Source organism: Leopardus geoffroyi, chromosome A3 (assembly GCF_018350155.1).
Source record: "Leopardus geoffroyi isolate Oge1 chromosome A3, O.geoffroyi_Oge1_pat1.0, whole genome shotgun sequence".
Classification (NCBI taxonomy): Eukaryota; Metazoa; Chordata; class Mammalia; order Carnivora; family Felidae; genus Leopardus; species Leopardus geoffroyi.
Genome location: NC_059336.1, coordinates 1,671,641 through 1,684,364, shown reverse-complemented (window position 1 = coordinate 1,684,364; position 12,724 = coordinate 1,671,641).

Genomic DNA, 12,724 nt, shown 5'->3' with positions numbered 1-12,724 from the left:
GGAGCCCCAGCCAGGAGCGCTCGGCGGCTGGCGGAGAGCCCGGCCCGAGCAGGCGGGCGCCGGGGCGGGGGGCGCGCCTGCTGCCAGCCGGCCCGCGCGCACAGGAGCCGGTACCTGCGCCGCCGGGCCTGAACCCGCGCCCTCAACCCCGGCGACCCTGGCGGGCCCTCGTCGGGAGTCGGGACGATTGTGGGGACCTGAAATGCAGGGAGGGGTGCACCTGCTCCTGCGCCCAGGGGAACTTGCCCCGCGGGACCCCTCCTCCTGTCATGCTTCAGGCAAGCGGGTCTCAGGGGAAGGAACGTCCCAAGGAGAAAGGAGGGGGAAGGGTCTCCGAGAGCAGGGGCCCCGACCAGGGGTCCGCTCCAGCCCCCATATGCGTGGGACTCTGGGCAGAGCCCAGCGCAGGGTCTAGGGTGACCTGCAAGGCGCAGACGGTTGTGGAGTTACATAAGGGAAGATGGGGGGCCAGTGGGCCCAGCCGGGAAGGGAGCACACCCCCCCGGGGCTCCGGCGGCCCCAGGTTGAGCAGGGAGAGGCCAGAGGTTCAGAGCCTGGCCATGGCCCCCTCCCCCTGCTGACAGCAGAGTGAGGCGGTCACCGCTGCAGGGACAGGCGAGGTCACTGCGCTTAGGGCGCAGCCAAGGCAGCAGCTGCCGCGGCTGCGTTAGCGCCTGCAGGAGGGGGGGGTGGGAGGAGAGGCGGCGGGAAGGAGCACCCCCTCCCCCCCCAGACACACATGCTCAGATAGACAGGGTCAAGGACAGATTCGGCAGGAGACACAGCGAGACAGACAGATGCGCCCACACTCAGACACACAGACACCCACAGACCAAGGAAACAGCCACCCAGCGTCAGGCTGGGGACCCACGAACGGCAGTTAGACACACACACAGCAGACAGCAGACAGCCAGGGAACAGCGCCCGAGGGAGAGAAAAGCAGCGACTCTCTCTGCTCTGTCTCCAGCGGCGCGCATCTGCGGAAGCCTCCAGGAGGACAGAAATGGGCGAGTCTGCATGTGGGGGGGTGGGGGCAGCGAGGCTGGGGGGAGGGGCTGCTGTCCCGCCGGCACACACAGGCGCTCCCATACTTACCGTAGCTTCCTCAGCACGCGGGGACCGTCTCTTGCCCTAGCCCCAAGAGATACTTCAGAAACTTTGGGAAGTGGAGGAGGCTAGGCTCCCTCTAACCCTTCCTCAGAGCTGGCTGTGCGGCAGGAGACCCCGGACCTTCGCCCCAGGGGGCCCACTGTTCCGCGGCCTCTCCCGGCCCGGCCCGTGCTGGAGGAGGAGTGTGGGGCTCCAGCTCGTGCTCCCAGAAGCCCTCTCTGAGCACCTGGCTATACTCCCCTCCACCAGCGAGCCCTGTTCCTCTTGCAGGCTCCCCGGCTTCTCCTCACCGTACCCCAGTGTGCCTGGTGGGCAGGGCTGTGCCAGGACCAGGCAGCTAGTTGGTGGTGAGGTGAGCCACGCAGAGAGTTTCTGGAGGAGCAGAGAGCCGCTGGACCCCATCACTGCCATCCCCCAAGTTCTCCTGCACCTTTGGTCCTGGGTCGGGACTCTGTGCCCCACGCTCTGTCTGCCAGCGGCTCCCTGCTGAGCGGGTCCCCCAGGCCCTGCTCTTTCCCAGTCGCCCAAGGCTGGCCTTGGGCGGATGGTGCTGTGCGGGTGCCCTTCACCCCTGGCCTTGGGAGATGGAGTTTGATGGGGGACTGGAGGGGGGCTTTGGCTCTCTCTCACTAGCTGGGAGCCCCTTTTCCAGCCTCAGTGTCCCCTCTGGGATGAGGACTCCGTGTTGCTTACTGTACGGGATGGAGGGACAAGTCAAGGGGAAGTCTGTGTAGAGGGCAGCCCCTCTGAAGTCTTGGTGAAGCTGGCCGTGGTTGTCCTTGTGACTATCAATATTCTGGAGCCTTCCCTGGCAGTCTTTGTCCCCACAGCAGCTGGAGGGGTCATGGACTCAGTTAGACCCTGGCACTGGGGGGCCAGCTATATGACTCAAAGGAGTCATGTGTTTTCCTGAGGTGGAGACGGCCTCTGTAAGTTGAGGCCATCAAGAGAGGGAGGGCCAGGGCTGACCCACAAGTTTGAGGGTGACCATGGCCAAGACTGGTGAGCACCTCCTCCTGGCATTTACATGCATGACCTCATTAACTCCCATTTGCCCTCAAAGGTGGATAGGACCGAAGGTCCCTGTGCAGAGTGGGAAAGCCACCTGCCCAAGGTCACACGAGGCCAGAGGCCCCTCACTTAACAGCCACACTCTTGGCCCGGCTCTGACATCAAGGCCCTTGAGGCCAGTTTCGACCTTGGTTGGACAGAAGCCTGATGTCCGCTGGGCTGGGCCCAACTGGGCCAAGGCAATTTGGGGTGAATGAGGCAGGTCTTCATACGGCTGTGCACAGGACATCTTGCCCGGGGGGTTCTGTCCCAAGAAGTGAGTATCCGGGTCCCTGGATGGCATGGACCCTCCAAGACCCTGGCACAGTCGGGCTGATGGTTGGGGGACAGGAGCAGGGCCCTACTCTGGCTCACCGAGACCCTCGCAGAGTGGCTCGTGCCCCAGTTTCTCCAAACGTCCAGTCTCACAAAGGGGCCGTAGAGCAAGCACCCCACTCACACAAACTCCAGCCAGAATCTCCTGCAAACCCCACACAGAGGAGATCATTCACCCACCGACGGATCGATCGATTCGTTCATTCATCCATGCAACAAGGTTTTCCTGAGCAGCTACTGCATATCAGGCATCGCGCCAGGTTCTCCTAACGGAGGGAGGCCGGCATAAGGCGGCGACTGAGTAAATGCCTCCGTCCGACGGTTGTAGGAAATGAAGCAAAGCAGGGGACAGACGGTGTCAGGGCACAGGCCTGGGGTAGCCACGGCGTGTGCCACTCAGCTCTCCTTTCAAGAGAGCGGGGCACAGGGGTCTGCTGCTGAACTGGAGCTGAGGCGAGGCGCACGTCTTCCCAGTGGGTGGGACTCCCAGCCCCTGGTGGCAGGTGCCGCGTGAGCCAGAACACGGCCCAGGTGACAACATCCGTGGGTTCAGGGGCAGGGTCCAAAGCCTGCGGGGCTGGTCGGGGGCCTGACCCGTCAGGTCAGAGGTGGGGACAAGGACTCTGGGCTGGGGCCGTGTGGATGGACGTGTGACTATGGGCCCCAGTGTTCCCCGGGAATGGCGTGATGGCACAGAGCGGTCGCGCCAGGGGCCACGCGTGAGCCAGGAGCACGGGCTCCCACCTGCCCAGGACGACCTGGCTACCGCCTCCTCTGGACGTCTGACCCGCCGGCAACAGAGACCAGCGCCGAGTCCCCAAAATGGCACATTCTTCTGGAGAACAAATCGCCACCTGGTGGCGAATTGGATACGTTGGGCCCCTTCCACATTCGCCGGTCTTCACAGACGGGCTCGGGTGTGGGCCCGTCACCGTGACCCAGGGCCTCATGGAAGCCTGACCGGAGGACAGGGAAACCCATGCCGGGCGGCGCCCTGTCAGGGCCCATCAGCGTGGAGTCCGCTGCCTGCTCGGCCTGCCGCACCAGCCTGGACTGGGTCGCTTCGCAGGACGCAGACGGGGACAGCCTTCCAAGGCACCACAGCAGGGCAATGGCCGAGAGGGCGGGCACCGCCCCACGGGACCCAGCGGAACGAACCGGTCTGTACGCGGCACTGCATGCCCGGCGGGAGGAGAACGAACTCCCGGACGCCGTGGCCCGTGGAGGAATTTTACCCCCCCCCCCGGGGCTCTGCAGGGTCGCAGGCCCCTTCCCACAGGCACACTGGCACCCAGACACACGGGCAAGGGCCTGGTGAACTCAGCCTCGACTGCCTCCCCGGCATTTCGAGCCCCTTGGGCCCAGACAGGAGGAGCAGTCAGGGCTCCGTCAGCAGGAGGGGTGGGGCTGCTGGGACCTAAAGCGGCCGTGGGGACACGTGTGGAGTGCAGGGCCCTCCTGGCACCGTGGGGCCCCCGTGTGACTATCATGTGCATGGACAGGGCAGCTGTCCCAGCCTTAGAAGGCACAGCAACCAGGGACTCAGACCCTCAGGGGTGAGAGTGTGGGTCACCCTCCCAGGCAGGCCCCCAAGACCTGCAGAGTGACACAGAGGTGGGACGAGGCTGGCCGGGTAGGCTGGACCGTGGAGGAGGGAGGGGCTGAGCCCCAGCTGAGCCCCGAGACCGGCCGTAGCAAAGGGGCTCGCCCGCCATCCCTGTCCTCCAATTGTCCCCCCAGGAGAGAGGCTGGGGCAGCCCCGGGGGGGCCCCCGCGTGCAGGGGACAGCACCTGCAGCACTCAGAGGGGCTCAGCTGTCCCTCCCACCGAGGACTGAGGAGGGAGGGGGCGGCCCGGTTGGTGTCTGGAGGGAGGGGGAACTGCGGGAGCAGAGGACCAGGACGTGGGAGCGTGTGTCTGTGGCTGGGGCACAGAGCAAGGGGACGGCGTGGGAGAGGGCAGACATGCTGCCTGGAGGGGGGGGCCCCGCAGGGCTCCGGGCTGTGCCGGGCCCCCCTCCTCGGTGCACAGAGTCTGGCGGGGTGGAGGGCAGAGGCCCAGGGCCGGGGGAGGTGCCCCCGGTGAGGGTGATGTGGCCCCGCCCTGCATGGCAGTGCCGGCGGAAGACCTGGCCGGATTCTGGGCGTCTTCTGAAGCTGACCCGTGAGGCGTGTGACACAAAGGCAGAGGTCAAGCCTGACTTCTGGCTTTGGGTTCAAGTGGCTCGGAGGAGGGTGTGGCACCGGTGGGCAGGGAGCATGCAGGAGGGGCAGACTGGGGCCAATGGGGTGCCCGAGATTCAACTGCCCGTTGGACGTTCTGGAACAGACGTCGACAAGCCCCCAGGGCCCAGCCCCAGCTCTGGAATCAGAAGCCGGGCCCCGCGGCAGCCCGCCCCCCTCCTCCTGGGTCCTGGGTTAGAGGAGCTCCGCGCCGGAGAGACAAAGTTGGCCGTCCCTTGCGTCCTACGCTGTCACCGGGCTCTGCCATTAGCCACCCTCGTTGTGCTGGAAAAACCTTTCTCCTTCAACCAACCGCGTGCCCGCGGCTGTTCCCGCAGCGCGCTGCCCTGCCGCGTGGGACGTGCCCGCTAATGAGGAATAATGGAGGCGTGGAACTGCCCAGGCCCAGCTGCGGGGCGATTGTCCTGCTGGTGACGGCCCCGGCACATTTGCCAGAGCACTCGTCAGGCCTCTGGGTCCAGCGCGGTGACACTTTTTCCGAGGAACCACTGCTGTTTGCTTTCTCTCTTTCTGCAGGAGCTCATTTGAATACGGGGAATGCAGAGTTTTCTTTTTTTGTTCCTTGTCTTTTTTTTTTTTTTTTTCTCTTGGTGACATTCTGAGCCAGCTCCTGGTGCGTCCTGATGAGTTCAGGGTCCGGGTGTGACCAGAATGGCTCTGGACGCCACCAATTTGGAATAAAAGCTGGGTCTGATTTCCCTGCCTTTAGGGACAGAGCTGAATTGGGCCCAGGGCCCAGGTGGCAGGAAGGAGAGAGGGGACGGGAGGACCAGGGATATAGTTGCTGTAGTGTGGCTGCAGATGACAAAACCGACTCAATACCCCTCAGGGAGGGGGTACTGATTGTGGCCTGTGGCCGAAAGGTCCAGGGGGTAGGTTTCAGACACGGCTGTATCCAGGAGCTCAAAGAACAGCAGCTTCTTGCCATCTGTCTTTTCCCTGTATTCACCATTCCCAGCAGGGAATGTGTCCCTGAGGTCGCTGCCTGCGGCTGGGCTGCCCTCCTGTGCTCTCATTCACTCCCCGGGAGGAAGGAGGGGCTGCCAACAGAAACCCAGAATTAGTGCCACTGGCCTGGCTCAGACCTAATCCTGGTGGCTGGCAGCCGTGCCTGAGCTTGCGGCAGCGTGGGCTGACATCATTAGAACCCCACCCCTGTGGAGGGTAGAGGAAGGATGGAGGGGGAAGGGTGGTAGGCGGCAAGCCGAGGTCGCCCCCCGCACCCGCCACGGGGTGGGGGGTCCCGTGGGGGGCCCCTGGCCCTTCCCCCAGCACGGCCTTCGTCGGCAGGGCCCAGGGAGCCCGGGCATGCTCCTGGGGGTGGGCCTGGGCCCCGAGAGCTCGGTGAGAGGCCCCTGGGACAAAGCCCCTGGGGGGGGGGGTCCCTGGGGGCAGCCGGGACTGCGAGACCGCCTTCTTCCCGAGCGTCCGCTGCGAGCACGGGGCACAGGGGGAGAAGAGCGTGCAGGGGCGTGAGGGGCGAGGGCGGCTCAGGCCCGGCAGACCGCAAAGAGCCCGGGCAGGGCGGCTCTGGAGGCCGCCTCCGGCTCGGCCGGGGGGAAGGAAGCCCGCAGCCCTTCCTGGCCTATTTCTTGCTTGCCGGGAGCCGGTGCTGCAGGCTCGGAGGCTGGGTCAGCCCGGCCCACAGCCCGGTCAGCGGGCCCCAGAAAAGCTCACACCCCACTCCAGCCCCTCCCGCCTCGTCCTTGCTGGAGAGACCCCCTCCGGGGCCTTGGTCTCCACTGGGGGGAACGAGAGGCCGAGGGCAGAGGCTGAGGCCGCCAAGAGCACAGTGAGTGTGGAGAGGGAGTCGGCACCTGACTTGGGTCTGAAATGTCCTCACCTTGGGTTCTTTCCCCCAAGGGTGGGGCCGGGTGGAGTCATCAAACGCAAAAGAAGGGTAATCTCTGGTGGGCTCCCCGGAAGAGGCGCAGCCTGGGAGAGGTGTGGTCTGAGGGGCATGGGGACAGCTGTCTGGGGGAGGGGCGGGGACAGCTGAGGGGCCAGAGGGGTAACAAATGCCCTTCTCTGAGGAAAGAGGCACCTGTACCTCCAGAAAGTCCCCCTGCAAGACCCAGGCTCTCTCTCTGGTTGTGCCCACCCCCGGCTGGCTGACGAGTACTCCCTGAGTGAATGAGGCCTGGTTTTTAATTTTTTTAATGTTTATTTTTGAGAGAGACAGACAGAGCGCTAGCAGGGGAGGGGCAGAGAGAAAAGGAGACACAGAACCGGAAGCAGGCTCCAGGCTCCGAGCTGTCAGCACAGAGCCCGACACGGGGCTCGAACCCACGAGCCGTGAGATCATGACCTGAGCCGAAGTCAGACGCTCAACCGACTGAGCCGCCAGTCGCCCCAGAATGGGGCGTGTTTTATCTGTGCAGCTTCCCCCCATGGGCAAAGCCTGGACGCTCCATGGAGAAAACAGAGAACTCCGCTCTCATCTGCTGTGTCTCCTCCAGGGCCCTGGGTCAGGCTGCGTGGGGGCTGTCACGGGGCCTGGTGAGAGGCTGGAGGGCTCTGAACCTGAATCCGGCTTGTGGGGGACGGGACCCGGCCATCCCCAAGAGTATTTGGTTGGGTGACCCAGCCCTGCCACAGGTCACCTGGGCCTGGGGACCTGGGCTGAGCATACTCAGCAGTTCCCCAGCCGCCACTGCTCTGGGGACTTTGGACCGACCAGAGCTCACTCTTTCCTGTAAATGTCAAAACTTGGGGGTCGTCAGCCCGGACAGAGGTGGGGACAGGCCACGCTGACCCGGGGCCCAGTCCCAGGGCTTGTGGCAGTGGGCTAGTGGGGAGGGGTGGGCCTGCGTGAGCGGGGGACGGTGCCCAGGGTCCCGTCCCACGCTGAAAGCCGTGCTCCGGCCCCAACACTCCCTGCCCTGAGCCGCTCCTTTGTCTGGACTCCTGGCTGGCAGCTGGCCAGTTGCTGCCTGCCCTTGGAGGCCCTGCCCTGACCGGAGCGTGTTTCTGCTCGGTGCCCTCTGCCCAGCAGCAGCACGGCCACAGCACCTTAGCTCCCTAGTGCGTCATCCGGGGCCGACCTTCCCCTCCCTTCGATGTGCCTGTCCCCCACTGGGCCCCTCCTATGATGATGAGGCGGGGTGGGCCTGGTGACCGCAGTCCATTTGCAGACCCCCAGGCCTGGGGTTTGAGGCTGGGCAGGGGCCACGTGCTCCGCACGCGGGCCGACAATGCCCTTGCCCCTGGACGGCACCATTGAGGTCAGCACTGTACAGGTAGAGGAGTCTGTCGGGGGTAGGGGACGGGGTGACCTCTGGGCTGGGCACACTGGGGGCTGTCCTGGGACATCGATTGCTGTGTGCAGGCCACTCCCCCTGACTGGTTGCTGCCCTGCTCTGCTCCAGGGGTGAGGCCGAGAGGTCAACGGTCCCCATCTCGGGCCTCGGGCCTCGTGAGGGCCCCCAAGGCCGAGCCCTGGCCCTGGAGCCTGAAGCCTGGCCGAGCTTCTGTTCCTACCCCCACACCTGACCCATCACCTGACCCCCCACGGGTCCCCGTGCCCCCCTCCCCACCCCGAAGCCCTCATCTTGCCTATGCGGCTGCTGGGCCCCGAGGGTGCGAGCACGCGTGAGCCCGGTCCCAGCCCCCAGCACACCAGCGTCACCCTGCCCCTGCCTGCAGCCCCGGGCCCCGCTTCCCCCCTGAGGTGGCCGGCCTTCAGGGGGGCCCCACGGGGCCTGCACGCGGGGCCCACACCCCCGGAGCTGCCTCCTGCAGGAGGAGACGGGGCCCGGCCCTGGCGAGGCGCCTCTCTGTGCTTCGGGAACCCCGGGGCTCAGGGGGGCTCCTTGTGGGGCCTGTGTCTGTCAGGAAGATAACCAGAGAGCCAACTGCGGTGCTGGGGCGCTGGACCCAATAATAGCAATGTCCCTTCAGTACCGGGGCACCGGACCCAACAAGGGAGATGTCCCCAAGTCCTTGAGGGAGATTGCTTCCAACAGCGGCGTGACCCAGGCTACAGCAGAAAGAGGCCGGCTCAGCTTTGACTGAGGACAATGAAGTCCCAGTGCCCAGACCCAGACTAGAGACTTGCCTTCTGCAGGGACACACGGGGCACCCGGTTTCTCCCCAGGGCCCTGGGGGAGGGGCCGCTTCTTACCCGGGGAGATGCCCTGCCCCCTCCCCCAGCCCTGCCCTCTCCCCCAGCCCTGCCCTCTCCCCATGCCCCTGCCCTCTCCCCCAGCCCCTGCCCTCTCCCCCAGCCCTGCCCTCTCCCCCAGCCCCTGCCCTCTCCCCCAGCCCCTGCCCTCTCCCCCAGCCCTGCCCTCTCCCCATGCCCCTGCCCTCTCCCCCAGCCCCTGCCCTCTTCCCATGTCCCTGCCCTCTCCCCCATGCCCCTGCTCTCTCCACCACGCCCCTGCCTTCTCCCCCACACCCTGCCCTCTCCCCCAGCCCTTGCCCTCTCCCCATGCTCCTGCCCTCTCCCCCATATGCCTGCCCATTCCACAGTCCCTGCCCTCTCCCCCAGCCCCTGCCCTCTCCCCCAGCCCCTGCCCTCTCCCCCATGCCCCTGTCCTCTCCCCCATGCCCCTGCCCTCTCCCCCACACCCCTGTCCTCTCCCCCAGCCCTTGCCCTCTCCCCATGCTCCTGCCCTCTCCCCCATATGCCTGCCAATTCCACAGTCACTGCCCTCTCCCCCAGTCCCTGCCCTCTCCCCCAGCCCCTGCTCTCTCCCCATGCCCCTGCCCTCTTCCCATGCCCCTGCCCTCTCCCCCATGCCCCTGCTCTCTACCCCACGCCCCTGCCCTCTCCCCCACACCCTGCCCTCTCCCCATGCTCCTGTCCTCTCCCCCATACCCCTGCCCATTCCACAGTCCCTGCCCTCTCCCCCAGCCCCTGCCCTCTCCCCATGCCCCTGCCAGATTCAGCCTGGATCTACCTTTCCCTGGCATCACATAGTCCTCTCACATTTCCAGATTTGCTCTGCTGACTCATGCAGAGCTGGAAACACCCATATGACAAGTAATGATCCCTTCCCTGGGCTCTGTTTTCCCATCTGTACAATGGTGCAATACTGGAGAAGCCAGTGGCTAAATGCCCCCAGAAACATTTGGAGCTCCTTGGAGTCTGTCTTGAGTGACGCACCAGTGCACCATCCGGAAGGGTGGTCCCAGCCTGCGATGCCCTGATGGGGAGAGGAGCACTCCAGAGGCCTGGACTCCCCGTGTGGAGAAGCGGGCTTGGAGGCTTCTCATCAGAACCCGCGTTCCCCGCCCCAGGTTCAGCTCTGCTCCCCTCCCCGTGGCACAATGTACGCCCTTGAGACCAAGCCCCCCGCCTGCCTGATTACCCCAGAGTGATGCAGTGATGCCCCAGGTCCCATCCCGTGACCTGCCTGGGGTACGGGATCGGGCCAGCCTCGGGGTGGAGGTCCCTCAGGAGAATCTGGCCACTCTTGGAGGGAGGGGTGGCCGCTGGGGAGAGCGCTGGCTGCTCGGCTCTGGGGCTACGCCTGTGTCCTGCCTTCACAGGTGCTTTTCCCACGACTCTGTCTCCTCTGGGCTCCACCCAGCCCTGGGGAAGCGGGCTTGGAAAGAACCCCTGTTTGCAAACTGCAGGGGGCTCCAGGCCCCATCGCAACCCTGGCTGCCTGCCAAGACCACCTGCACCCACCTCCTGCCAGCATCCAGGGGCATTTATTGAGCACCTACTGTGTGTAGCTCGGCTAGGAGCCCAGAAAGCAATGTTACTCCTGTGGCCAGTGAGTGGCTGAAGGTGCCCGATGGCTTCGTCTCTGGTGGTGCCCTGGCTGTGGGACTCGCGGGCAGATGGCCTTCCCCGAGCTGGGGCAGGTCTGGCTAAGTCCCCAGCGTGAAGCCTCTTCTCAGCACCTTTGCCCGTTCCCCAGAACAAGCCCGACCTGCTCACCCGGCCTGCCACCCTGCCTGGAGGGGACAGAGCCACCCAGCCTGCTGTGTGCATGAACTGGAGAGGCAGCACCTGTGGGCCCTGATTCCTGTACCTTCTCTAGGGCAGCTGCAGAATTTGTGGGGCCTCGCGCAAGAGAAACATGTGGGCCCCTCCCCAGTAACGAAGAATTTCAAGGCGGCAACAGCGGGGCAGTGAGTTGAGCACGGAGCCTCGCCTGACTGCACAGGTCGCACAGGGCACAGTCCTCCATGAGCCACGAAGGCAGGCCTGGGGCGTGCCTGGCACACTGTGGCCAGCTGTCCCCTCCTCTCCCCTCCCCTGCCTTCACCTCTCGGGGATGGCATGGAGGGGGCACGCTGACCCCCAGAAGAACCTCAAATGCCCAGTGTTTCCTACCCGACACCCCCACCCCCACCTGCTGCCGGTGCCCCTTTCTCCTGCTTCTGCCCACCCTGCTGATGCCCCGCACGCAGACGCACCGCACCCCTCCTGCCCCACGTGGGCCCCTAGGAGGGGTGGAGAGAGAAGGGGCAGGGCCCAGCCGCCCCTCCCCTTGCCCTCGGTCCCCTCTGGCCTCCTGGAATCAGGGCCTCCCAGTGGCACCACGGAGCCAGCACAGCAGGTGGTCGACAGGTACCACAAGGAACCGCCGGCCTGAAGTCAGGGCACCGCCAGGAAGGGGGAACCCACAGGCCCACGCTGAGCGCTTCAGTGTCCGGGGACGCTGAGCATCCCGCCAGGCACAGGCACAGGCCATGGGTCCTCTGTTTTGTTCAGGCTGGCCATGCCCTCCGCTAAAATGCTGCTGTCCCACCAAGAATGGTGTGGGACGCAGTTCTGGCCAGTGAAGAGTGAGCAGAAGTGCCTGGAGCTTTCAGGGGCCGATCCTCAAATGGGGCCGACTCACTGTGGGGCAGCACTTCTGCCCTTCTCTGCCTCCTTCTTCCTGGCCAGATATGCATGAGATGCCTGGAGTAGACGCAGCCATCTTGGGCCATGAGGTGAAACTGAGAATGGAGGCTGACTCCAGAACGGCGACACGATGGGCTGGGGCGTGGTCCTTGATGACCCATGGCTCCCCGCCAGCCCTGGACAGCTCGGGCTGCGTCCCGTGAGACAGGACACTTGCGGAAGGCTCTGTTGTTCTGAGTTTCTATATATGCAGCTCCAGCTGACCCTGAAGGGAAGGCAGCTGCGTTGGTCCGAACGTCCCTGCCCCCAGCAAGGTAGGGGTCCCTCCAGGATGTTGCAGGACACTCCATGGAAGAAAAGCTCCCAGTTCCAGCAAATCCTGGGTCTGCAGGTGGGTCCTCCGTATCCCAGAGGCTCCCACAGACACCAGAGTGAGCAGGGCCCTGGGAAGCCCTGCATCGGAGAGGACACTTGTTGGCCTAGTTTATTTATTTAGTTATGATTTCATTTATTTATTTATTTTGAGAGAGAGAGCGCGCGTGCGTGCGCACGTGTGCGCGCGCACACGAACGAGCGGGGGAGGGGCAGAGAGCGGGAGGGAGGGAGAGAGAGTTCCCAGCAGGCTCCACGCTCTGTGCTCTGCTCTCTGCGCTGAGCTCCACATGGGTCTTAGGGCTCACGGACCGTGAGATCATGATCTGAGCCGAGATCAAGACGCTTAACTGACTGAGCCACCTGGGTGCCCCCTCGTCGGCTTCATTTACGTAGCTTTCCCAAACCTACTTGGCCACGAAACCCTTTCTTCCAGAAACACCTAATAACAGCCACAAGGGACTGGGGATTGCATGGCACCTGGTTTGGAAAAGCGCCCTCGAAGATGCTCAGCCCACTGCTGGGTACACAGTAAGTGCTCAATAAATGCCAGGGCTGCTACTGAAGCTGGAAGTGGGGCCCGTGTGACCTCTGTGGGTGTGGAAGGCGGGGCCCCGCCAACCCCCACGTGCCTGCCTTGCCCTCTCTCTCGGCCCCCGGGGTCAGCTCACCCCCGCCCGTTCCTTCAGGGGACACACTGACCTCGGGGCCAACTCCCTCCCCCAGGGATGGGGGTGCCGCTGAGTCAGGCGGGGTCGCGCCGGGAGGAGCTGGCTGGCAGAGCCGCAGCGGGGTGGAAAGTGGG